The sequence below is a fragment of the Mus musculus genome, chromosome 1 (genome assembly GCF_000001635.26).
Source record: "Mus musculus strain C57BL/6J chromosome 1, GRCm38.p6 C57BL/6J".
Taxonomy (NCBI): Eukaryota; Metazoa; Chordata; class Mammalia; order Rodentia; family Muridae; genus Mus; species Mus musculus.
The window spans coordinates 91365664-91366304 of record NC_000067.6 but is presented as its reverse complement, the minus strand read 5'-3'; positions in this window follow the sequence as shown (position 1 = coordinate 91366304).

Here is a 641-nt window from a genome sequence, read left to right as displayed (position 1 = left end):
GCCTCCACTTTGCTGCCTGTAGCCCAGGGTTAGCTTCTCTTCTCCTAGCCCTGCACCCGAGGCTTTCTAAGACACCCCCCCCTTTCTCTAAGGACACCCACTGCACCATTCTGCACGTCTTCTTAGGACCTCCCCCCGCCCCGGGTCTCTTCTTTTCTCATGGTTCCAGGCCTTAATGACAAGTTGAGTACCTGAGAATATGGCAGCCCTTATGGCTCCTCCTTTTCAAGCTGGGGAACCTGGAGCACTTTTAAGGTTTCCCTGCTCTTCCCCACCCCGGATGTATCTGCACAGCTGGCACCTCTCAGGCTCCAGCTACGGAGTCTGCTACTAGCAGCTACAGAGAACTGACCCAGTCTGGCTGAAAGGTCGGATCCCTCTGATGTCCTAAGCCAGGCAGATGGAGCTCAGACTGCTGCCCACTGCCCACCACGGAGCATTCAACCAGGACAGATGTGGCAAATCCTAAAGGATGAACTGCGAGGAGGCCTTTTCTGGGTGGTTCTCCTCCAGAGAGGCAGGCCTAGCTGCCTTGAGCTGCTGTCATTACATTGGCTGTAGATAAAGCAGCACACCTGGGTTTCTTTGTTTCTTTTTTTGTTTTGTTTTGTTTTGTTTTGTTTTTTGTTTTTTCCTTTGTT